The sequence below is a fragment of the Amphiprion ocellaris genome, chromosome 12 (genome assembly GCF_022539595.1).
Source record: "Amphiprion ocellaris isolate individual 3 ecotype Okinawa chromosome 12, ASM2253959v1, whole genome shotgun sequence".
Lineage (NCBI taxonomy): Eukaryota > Metazoa > Chordata > Actinopteri > Pomacentridae > Amphiprion > Amphiprion ocellaris.
Window position 1 is genome coordinate 30,522,114 of NC_072777.1, and position 9,951 is coordinate 30,532,064.

The following is a 9,951-nucleotide window of genomic DNA, read 5'->3' on the forward strand; positions in this document are numbered from 1 at the left end:
CTAAAATGGGAGAATTTGGTTGGTGTTACTACTGATGGCTGTCCAAATTTGACAGGGAAAATGTTGGACTTAAACTTGAAATAACTTGAAACGGATGCAAGATAAAGTGACTGAAATAAACCCAGAACAGAAACTGATATTTTTGCATTGTATTATACATCAGGAGGTGCTGTGTAAGTCAGTGCTAAAAATCAACCACGTGACTGATGTTGTAACTAAAGTAGTTAACTTTATCAGGGCGAGAGCACTAAACCACAGACAGTTTGTTGTCTTTTTTGAGGAGATGAGAGTGAACATGGTGACCTTGGTTACCAGACAGCTGTCAGATGGCTCAGCCTGGACAAGATGCTTAAACGAGTTGGGATCTGAGAGCAGAGATTCAAGAGTTTTGTGAGAAGAAAGGCAGGGACATCGCCGAGCTCTCAGATGCAGACTGTGGATGGCAGACCTTGCTTTTGCTGTTGATGTGACTGCACTAATGAATGAACTAAATACCAAGCTGCAAGGCAAGGGCCTCTTTGCATGTGAAATGTACAGCCTGGTGACCGCTTTTATGAGAAAGCTGAAGTTTCTCTCAAGCCAGTTGGAGGGCAACATTCTCATCCACATGCCCACGCTGAAGGAAGTCACACCATTAAAAATATCTACAACTCAATAGGCAGCAATCATAGTTTAAATGAAAAAACAAAATCTTTCATTAAATAGTTGTGTTCCACATTTTTGTTGTATCATTGTAATGTTTCATTTACTGTTTTTGTTGAGACATATATTGAGCAGAGCTGTAAGTGTATTGGTCCGGCCCTTAACAACTGTCAAAGTTTCTCATGTGGCCCCATATGAAAATTAATTGCCCAACCCCTGTACTAAACTATAACGTTTATTGCCACATTTTGGACGACATACTAAACGATGACGTTTTTTGTGATATTTTGGACGACATACGTTTTTGTCACATTTTGGACAACACACTAAACTATGATGTTTTTGTCACATTTTGGACGACATACTAAACTATGACGTTTTTGTCACATTTTGGACGAGATACTAAACTATGACATTTTTGTCACATTTTGGACGACATACTAAACTATGATGCATTTGTCATATTTTGGATGACATACTAACCTTTCACGTTTTTGTCACATTTTGGATGACATACTAACCTATGACTTCTCTGTGATATTTCGGCGACATACTAAACTATGACATTTTTGACACATTTTGGACGACATACTAATGACGTTTTTGTCACATTTTGGACGACATACTAACCTGTGACGTATTTGTCACATTTTGGACGACATACTAACCTATGACAATTTTGTGACATTTTGGACGACATACTAAACTATGATGTAGTTGTCACGTTTTGGACGACATATGATGTAGTTGTCACGTTTTGGACGACATACTAACGTATGAAATTTTTGTCACATTTTGGATGACAGAATGGCTTTCTTTAAAAAAAAAAAAAATCATCATGAATTTTGGCGCAAAAAAAACGCCATAGTATAATATGTCGGAAAAAAAATGCGATTTTTCAACATGTTGCGAAAACATGCCATATGATGAAATAATGTAAGGGAGGCTGTGAAAAACACTCCAGAAAGGTTTTCTTTGAATAAAAAAATCATCATGAATTTTGGCGCAAAAAAAACGCCTTACTATACTATGTCGAAAAAAATGCCATTTTTCAAACATGTTGTAAAAACGTGCAATATGATGAAATAATGTAAAAGAGGGCGTGAAAAACACTCCAGAAAGGTTTTCTTTGGAAAAAAAAATCATCATGAATTTTGGCGCAAAAAAAACGCCTTACTATACTATGTCGAAAAAACAAGCATTTTTCAAACATGTTGTAAAAACATGCCATATGGTGAAATAATGTAAAGGAGGCCGTGAAAAACACTCCAGAAAGGTGTTCTTTGAAAAAAAAATCATCATGAATTTTGGCGCAAAAAAAACGCCTTACTATACTATGTCGAAAAAAATGCCATTTTTCAAACATGTTTTAAAAACGTGCCATATGATGAAATAATGTAAAGGAGGTCGTGAAAAACACTCCAGAAAGGTTTTCTTTGAAAAAAAAATCATCATGAATTTTGGCGCGAAAAAAACGCCTTACTATACTATGTCGAAAAAAAAAGCGATTTTTCAAACATGTTGTAAAAACGTGCCATATGGTGAAATAATGTAAAGGAGGGCGTGAAAAACACTCCAGAAAGGTTTTCTTTGAAAAAAAAAATCATCATGAATTTTGGGGCAAAAAAAAACGCCTTACTATACTATGTCGAAAAAAAATGCCATTTTTCAAACATGTTTTAAAAACGTGCCATATGATGAAATAATGTAAAGGACGGTGTGAAAAACACTCCAGAAAGGTTTTCTTTGAAAAAAAAATCATCATGAATTTTGGCGCAAAAAAAACGCCTTACGATACTATGTCGAAAAAAAATGCCATTTTTCAAATATGTTTTAAAAACGTGCCATATGATGAAATAATGTAAAGGAGGGCGTGAAAAACACTCCAGAAAGGTTTTCTTTGAAAAAAAAATCATCATGAATTTTGGCACGAAAAAAATGCCTTACTATACTATGTCGAAAAAAAAAGCGATTTTTCAAACATGTTGTAAAAACGTGCCATATGATGAAATAATGTAAAGGAGGGCGTGAAAAACATTCCAGAAAGGTTTTCTTTGAAAAAAAAATCATCATGAATTTTGGGGCAAAAAAAACGCCTTACTATACTATGTCGAAAAAACAAGCAATTTTTCAAACATGTTGTAAAAACATGCCATATGATGAAATAATGTAAAGGAGGGCGTGAAAAACACTCCAGAAAGGTTTTTCTCTGAAAAAAAAATCATCATGAATTTTGGCGCGAAAAAAACGCCTTACTATACTATGTCGAAAAAAAAAGCGATTTTTCAAACATGTTGTAAAAACGTGCCATATGGTGAAATAATGTAAAGGAGGCCGTGAAAAACACTCCAGAAAGGTTTTCTTTGAAAAAAAAATCATCATGAATTTTGGGGCAAAAAAAAACGCCTTACTATACTATGTTGAAAAAAAATGCCATTTTTCAAACATGTTTTAAAAACGTGCCATATGATGAAATAATGTAAAGGACGGTGTGAAAAACACTCCAGAAAGGTTTTCTTTGAAAAAAAAATCATCATGAATTTTGGCGCAAAAAAAACGCCTTACTATACTATGTCGAAAAAAAATGCCATTTTTCAAATATGTTTTAAAAACGTGCCATATGATGAAATAATGTAAAGGAGGGCGTGAAAAACACTCCAGAAAGGTTTTTCTCTGAAAAAAAAATCATCATGAATTTTGGCGCGAAAAAAACGCCTTACTATACTATGTCGAAAAAAAAAGCGATTTTTCAAACATGTTGTAAAAACGTGCCATATGGTGAAATAATGTAAAGGAGGCCGTGAAAAACACTCCAGAAAGGTTTTCTTTGAAAAAAAAAAATCATTATGAATTTTGGCGCGAAAAAAATGCCTTACTATACTATGTCGAAAAAAAAAGCGATTTTTCAAACATGTTGTAAAAACGTGCCATATGGTGAAATAATGTAAAGGAGGCCATGAAAAACACTCCAGAAAGGTTTTCTTTGAAAAAAAAAATCATTATGAATTTTGGCGCGAAAAAAATGCCTTACTATACTATGTCGAAAAAAAAAGCGATTTTTCAAACATGTTGTAAAAACGTGCCATATGATGAAATAATGTAAAGGAGGCCGTGAAAAACACTCCAGAAAGGTTTTCTTTGAAAAAAAAATCATCATGAATTTTGGGGCAAAAAAAACGCCTTACTATACTATGTCGAAAAAACAAGCAATTTTTCAAACATGTTGTAAAAACATGCCATATGGTGAAATAATGTAAAGGAGGCCGTGAAAAACACTCCAGAAAGGTTTTCTTTGAAAAAAAAAATCATCATGAATTTTGGCGCGAAAAAAACGCCTTACTATACTATGTCGAAAAAAAAAGCGATTTTTCAAACATGTTGTAAAAACATGCCATATGGTGAAATAATGTAAAGGAGGTCGTGAAAAACACTCCAGAAAGGTTTTCTTTGAAAAAAAAATCATCATGAATTTTGGCGCGAAAAAAACGCCTTACTATACTATGTCGAAAAAAAAAGCGATTTTTCAAACATGTTGTAAAAACGTGCCATATGGTGAAATAATGTAAAGGAGGGCGTGAAAAACACTCCAGAAAGGTTTTCTTTGAAAAAAAAAATCATCATGAATTTTGGGGCAAAAAAAAACGCCTTACTATACTATGTCGAAAAAAAATGCCATTTTTCAAACATGTTTTAAAAACGTGCCATATGATGAAATAATGTAAAGGACGGTGTGAAAAACACTCCAGAAAGGTTTTCTTTGAAAAAAAAATCATCATGAATTTTGGCGCAAAAAAAACGCCTTACTATACTATGTCGAAAAAAAATGCCATTTTTCAAATATGTTTTAAAAACGTGCCATATGATGAAATAATGTAAAGGAGGGCGTGAAAAACACTCCAGAAAGGTTTTTCTCCTAAAAAAAAAATCATCATGAATTTTGGCGCAAAAAAAACGCCTTACTATACTATGTCGAAAAAAAAAGCGATTTTTCAAACATGTTGTAAAAACGTGCCATATGGTGAAATAATGTAAAGGAGGGCGTGAAAAACACTCCAGAAAGGTTTTCTTTGAAAAAAAAAATCATCATGAATTTTGGGGCAAAAAAAAACGCCTTACTATACTATGTCGAAAAAAAATGCCATTTTTCAAACATGTTTTAAAAACGTGCCATATGATGAAATAATGTAAAGGACGGTGTGAAAAACACTCCAGAAAGGTTTTCTTTGAAAAAAAAATCATCATGAATTTTGGCGCAAAAAAAACGCCTTACTATACTATGTCGAAAAAAAATGCCATTTTTCAAATATGTTTTAAAAACGTGCCATATGATGAAATAATGTAAAGGAGGGCGTGAAGAAAGGTTTTTCTCTGAAAAAAAAATCATCATGAATTTTGGCGCGAAAAAAACGCCTTACTATACTATGTCGAAAAAAAAAGCGATTTTTCAAACATGTTGTAAAAACGTGCCATATGGTGAAATAATGTAAAGGAGGCCGTGAAAAACACTCCAGAAAGGTTTTCTTTGAAAAAAAAATCATCATGAATTTTGGCGCGAAAAAAATGCCTTACTATACTATGTCGAAAAAAAAAGCGATTTTTCAAACATGTTGTAAAAACGTGCCATATGATGAAATAATGTAAAGGAGGGCGTGAAAAACATTCCAGAAAGGTTTTCTTTGAAAAAAAAATCATCATGAATTTTGGGGCAAAAAAAACGCCTTACTATACTATGTCGAAAAAACAAGCAATTTTTCAAACATGTTGTAAAAACATGCCATATGGTGAAATAATGTAAAGGAGGCCGTGAAAAACACTCCAGAAAGGTTTTCTTTGAAAAAAAAAATCATCATGAATTTTGGCGCGAAAAAAACGCCTTACTATACTATGTCGAAAAAAAAAGCGATTTTTCAAACATGTTGTAAAAACATGCCATATGGTGAAATAATGTAAAGGAGGTCGTGAAAAACACTCCAGAAAGGTTTTCTTTGAAAAAAAAAATCATCATGAATTTTGGGGCAAAAAAAAACGCCTTACTATACTATGTCGAAAAAAAATGCCATTTTTCAAACATGTTTTAAAAACGTGCCATATGATGAAATAATGTAAAGGACGGTGTGAAAAACACTCCAGAAAGGTTTTCTTTGAAAAAAAAATCATCATGAATTTTGGCGCAAAAAAAACGCCTTACTATACTATGTCGAAAAAAAATGCCATTTTTCAAATATGTTTTAAAAACGTGCCATATGATGAAATAATGTAAAGGAGGGCGTGAAGAAAGGTTTTTCTCTGAAAAAAAAATCATCATGAATTTTGGCGCGAAAAAAACGCCTTACTATACTATGTCGAAAAAAAAAGCGATTTTTCAAACATGTTGTAAAAACGTGCCATATGGTGAAATAATGTAAAGGAGGCCGTGAAAAACACTCCAGAAAGGTTTTCTTTGAAAAAAAAATCATCATGAATTTTGGCGCGAAAAAAATGCCTTACTATACTATGTCGAAAAAAAAAGCGATTTTTCAAACATGTTGTAAAAACGTGCCATATGATGAAATAATGTAAAGGAGGGCGTGAAAAACATTCCAGAAAGGTTTTCTTTGAAAAAAAAATCATCATGAATTTTGGGGCAAAAAAAACGCCTTACTATACTATGTCGAAAAAACAAGCAATTTTTCAAACATGTTGTAAAAACATGCCATATGGTGAAATAATGTAAAGGAGGCCGTGAAAAACACTCCAGAAAGGTTTTCTTTGAAAAAAAAAATCATCATGAATTTTGGCGCGAAAAAAACGCCTTACTATACTATGTCGAAAAAAAAAGCGATTTTTCAAACATGTTGTAAAAACATGCCATATGGTGAAATAATGTAAAGGAGGTCGTGAAAAACACTCCAGAAAGGTTTTCTTTGAAAAAAAAAATCATCATGAATTTTGGGGCAAAAAAAAACGCCTTACTATACTATGTCGAAAAAAAATGCCATTTTTCAAACATGTTTTAAAAACGTGCCATATGATGAAATAATGTAAAGGACGGTGTGAAAAACACTCCAGAAAGGTTTTCTTTGAAAAAAAAATCATCATGAATTTTGGCGCAAAAAAAACGCCTTACTATACTATGTCGAAAAAAAATGCCATTTTTCAAATATGTTTTAAAAACGTGCCATATGATGAAATAATGTAAAGGAGGGCGTGAAAAACACTCCAGAAAGGTTTTTCTCTGAAAAAAAAATCATCATGAATTTTGGCGCGAAAAAAACGCCTTACTATACTATGTCGAAAAAAAAAGCGATTTTTCAAACATGTTGTAAAAACGTGCCATATGGTGAAATAATGTAAAGGAGGCCGTGAAAAACACTCCAGAAAGGTTTTCTTTGAAAAAAAAATCATCATGAATTTTGGGGCAAAAAAAAACGCCTTACTATACTATGTTGAAAAAAAATGCCATTTTTCAAACATGTTTTAAAAACGTGCCATATGATGAAATAATGTAAAGGACGGTGTGAAAAACACTCCAGAAAGGTTTTCTTTGAAAAAAAAATCATCATGAATTTTGGCGCAAAAAAAACGCCTTACTATACTATGTCGAAAAAAAATGCCATTTTTCAAATATGTTTTAAAAACATGCCATATGATGAAATAATGTAAAGGAGGGCGTGAAAAACACTCCAGAAAGGTTTTCTTTGAAAAAAAAATCATCATGAATTTTGGCGCGAAAAAAACGCCTTACTATACTATGTCGAAAAAAAAAGCGATTTTTCAAACATGTTGTAAAAACGTGCCATATGGTGAAATAATGTAAAGGAGGGCGTGAAAAACACTCCAGAAAGGTTTTCTTTGAAAAAAAAAATCATCATGAATTTTGGGGCAAAAAAAAACGCCTTACTATACTATGTCGAAAAAAAATGCCATTTTTCAAACATGTTGTAAAAACGTGCCATATGGTCAAATAATGTAAAGGAGGCCGTGAAAAACACTCCAGAAAGGTGTTCTTTGAAAAAAAAATCATCATGAATTTTGGCGCAAAAAAAACGCCTTACTATACTATGTCGAAAAAAATGCCATTTTTCAAACATGTTTTAAAAACGTGCCATATGATGAAATAATGTAAAGGACGGTGTGAAAAACACTCCAGAAAGGTTTTCTTTGAAAAAAAAATCATCATGAATTTTGGCGCGAAAAAAATGCCTTACTATACTATGTCGAAAAAAAAAGCGATTTTTCAAACATGTTGTAAAAACGTGCCATATGATGAAATAATGTAAAGGAGGGCGTGCAAAACATTCCAGAAAGGTTTTCTTTGAAAAAAAAATCATCATGAATTTTGGGGCAAAAAAAACGCCTTACTATACTATGTCGAAAAAACAAGCAATTTTTCAAACATGTTGTAAAAACATGCCATATGGTGAAATGATGTAAAGGAGGCCTTGAAAAACACTCCAGAAAGGTTTTCTTTGAAAAAAAAAATCATCATGAATTTTGGCGCGAAAAAAACGCCTTACTATACTATGTCGGAAAAAAAAGCGATTTTTCAAACATGTTGTAAAAACATGCCATATGGTGAAATAATGTAAAGGAGGTCGTGAAAAACACTCCAGAAAGGTTTTCTTTGAAAAAAAAATCATCATGAATTTTGGCGCGAAAAAAACGCCTTACTATACTATGTCGAAAAAAAAAGCGATTTTTCAAACATGTTGTAAAAACGTGCCATATGGTGAAATAATGTAAAGGAGGGCGTGAAAAACACTCCAGAAAGGTTTTCTTTGAAAAAAAAAATCATCATGAATTTTGGGGCAAAAAAAAACGCCTTACTATACTATGTCGAAAAAAAATGCCATTTTTCAAACATGTTTTAAAAACGTGCCATATGATGAAATAATGTAAAGGACGGTGTGAAAAACACTCCAGAAAGGTTTTCTTTGAAAAAAAAATCATCATGAATTTTGGCGCAAAAAAAACGCCTTACGATACTATGTCGAAAAAAAATGCCATTTTTCAAATATGTTTTAAAAACGTGCCATATGATGAAATAATGTAAAGGAGGGCGTGAAAAACACTCCAGAAAGGTTTTCTTTGAAAAAAAAATCATCATGAATTTTGGCACGAAAAAAATGCCTTACTATACTATGTCGAAAAAAAAAGCGATTTTTCAAACATGTTGTAAAAACGTGCCATATGATGAAATAATGTAAAGGAGGGCGTGAAAAACATTCCAGAAAGGTTTTCTTTGAAAAAAAAATCATCATGAATTTTGGGGCAAAAAAAACGCCTTACTATACTATGTCGAAAAAACAAGCAATTTTTCAAACATGTTGTAAAAACATGCCATATGATGAAATAATGTAAAGGAGGGCGTGAAAAACACTCCAGAAAGGTTTTTCTCTGAAAAAAAAATCATCATGAATTTTGGCGCGAAAAAAACGCCTTACTATACTATGTCGAAAAAAAAAGCGATTTTTCAAACATGTTGTAAAAACGTGCCATATGGTGAAATAATGTAAAGGAGGCCGTGAAAAACACTCCAGAAAGGTTTTCTTTGAAAAAAAAATCATCATGAATTTTGGGGCAAAAAAAAACGCCTTACTATACTATGTTGAAAAAAAATGCCATTTTTCAAACATGTTTTAAAAACGTGCCATATGATGAAATAATGTAAAGGACGGTGTGAAAAACACTCCAGAAAGGTTTTCTTTGAAAAAAAAATCATCATGAATTTTGGCGCAAAAAAAACGCCTTACTATACTATGTCGAAAAAAAATGCCATTTTTCAAATATGTTTTAAAAACGTGCCATATGATGAAATAATGTAAAGGAGGGCGTGAAAAACACTCCAGAAAGGTTTTTCTCTGAAAAAAAAATCATCATGAATTTTGGCGCGAAAAAAACGCCTTACTATACTATGTCGAAAAAAAAAGCGATTTTTCAAACATGTTGTAAAAACGTGCCATATGGTGAAATAATGTAAAGGAGGCCGTGAAAAACACTCCAGAAAGGTTTTCTTTGAAAAAAAAAATCATTATGAATTTTGGCGCGAAAAAAATGCCTTACTATACTATGTCGAAAAAAAAAGCGATTTTTCAAACATGTTGTAAAAACGTGCCATATGGTGAAATAATGTAAAGGAGGCCATGAAAAACACTCCAGAAAGGTTTTCTTTGAAAAAAAAAATCATTATGAATTTTGGCGCGAAAAAAATGCCTTACTATACTATGTCGAAAAAAAAAGCGATTTTTCAAACATGTTGTAAAAACGTGCCATATGATGAAATAATGTAAAGGAGGCCGTGAAAAACACTCCAGAAAGGTTTTCTTTGAA

The 9,951-nt window shown here is 32.4% G+C and overlaps 1 protein-coding gene across 5 annotated transcripts in view; it reads right to left on the reverse strand.

Annotated features, from left to right (window-relative positions):
* The window catches only part of entpd5b (ectonucleoside triphosphate diphosphohydrolase 5b), a 63,775-nt gene that overhangs the window by 26,155 nt on the left and 27,669 nt on the right, over positions 1–9,951 (reverse strand). The gene's annotated exons all lie outside the window — the stretch shown is intronic.